Source organism: Aplysia californica, unplaced genomic scaffold (genome assembly GCF_000002075.1).
Source record: "Aplysia californica isolate F4 #8 unplaced genomic scaffold, AplCal3.0 scaffold00910, whole genome shotgun sequence".
NCBI classification, from domain to species: Eukaryota; Metazoa; Mollusca; class Gastropoda; order Aplysiida; family Aplysiidae; genus Aplysia; species Aplysia californica.
This window is the reverse complement of record NW_004798180.1, coordinates 217,756-219,115: the sequence shown is the minus strand read 5'-3', so window position 1 is coordinate 219,115 and position 1,360 is coordinate 217,756. Positions and strand designations below refer to the sequence as shown.

Below are 1,360 nucleotides of genomic sequence, written 5' to 3'. Positions count from 1 at the left end.
ATGTGTGTGTGTGTGTGTGTGTGTGTGTGTGTGTGTATGTGTGTGTATGTGTGTGTGTGTGCGTCCCCTTTTCATAACACTATAATAAATATAGTGGTCTAGTTACAGGACGATGACCAAAAACATGACCTTCCAGCTAATCTAATCAGTGCACGCCAGGTTTAAAAAACAACAAAAAAGCTATTTAAAAAACAGCCGTAGCGTTTACCAGACAATGCGGAGAACCGGACCACACCCTTGTCTTGTCTCTGTGGGGTTGAAAGTAAAGATGTTTCCTTTTTAAAAATCTATTTTCCTTTATGTGATCCACAATGTAAAAGTCCCGCTGTAGAAAGGTCTGTTGTGACAGTCTGGATGACTCATCTTGTCTGGAGACCCACGTCTGTCACTGGCCAGGTCCCCTGTGTGTGTGTGTGTGTGTGTGTGTGTGTGTGTGTGTGTGTGTGTGTGTGTGTGTGTGTGTGTGTTTGTGTTTCTAAGTGAGTATATAAATGAACAACAGAGTGATTGGTGTGTGTGGAAGGAGGTGGAGAGATGGACGTAAATCTTGGAGACACCAGCACCCATTGTGTAGTCTGCACTGCACACCACGGCGGCTCAGCTACAAATAATCCTGGTTTATGTGTTTGAGACTTTCAATACAAAATAAAAGCGTTTTGGCACTTTTAAAATTTGCTTTGGGACGTTTCTGAATTGCTTTAAGAGGATTGAAGGGAAGGGAAGGGGAGGGAGGAGGATAGGTTTATGTGTTGGTGTGTGATTGAATTGCAAATAAAGATAAAGATCAAAAGATATTGACATACGGGAAGAAAATACAAAAAAAATAAAAATAAATAAGAGATAAATAGACAGATAGACGGTTAGATAGATAAGTGCAACTGTCTATCATTCTTTCTCTCTCTCTCTCTCTCTCTCTCTCTCTCTCCTTTTCACTCAGAGACACACAACTCTCATCTTTCTACCTGCCATCGGTAACATTATATGTGTCCGTGAGTCTGATGTTTGATGATCTGACATTAAACACACCATAACACGGAGCAATTACGTCATTTCCTCCCTGTGATTTAGACACAAATATAAAAGAGTAAAGAAACAAAACAAACTAAAATAAAAGAGGGAAAAAAACCCAACGAAACCCTAAAACAAGCTATAAGATAAACTTTCAAGTGCGTTTCTAGTGACGCAGACGCTTTAGTTGCAGCGAAGTGGAGGTTTTTTAAACTAGATTCCACAATCATTTCCAGTGGTCTATTTCACAATTCTGGCGGTGGCGCGGAGAGGCCAGCATAGTTTTGGCAACTAACTGCCTCCTCTTTTGCATTCATTTTTGTGCGCGCGCCGTGTGTGTGTTTGTGGGGGG

General features: G+C 41.2%; 1 protein-coding gene across 1 annotated transcript in view; it reads left to right on the top strand.

Annotated features, from left to right (window-relative positions):
* Nucleotides 1–1,360, top strand: part of LOC101860533 — a 9,088-nt gene that overhangs the window by 738 nt on the left and 6,990 nt on the right. The window lies entirely within an intron of this gene.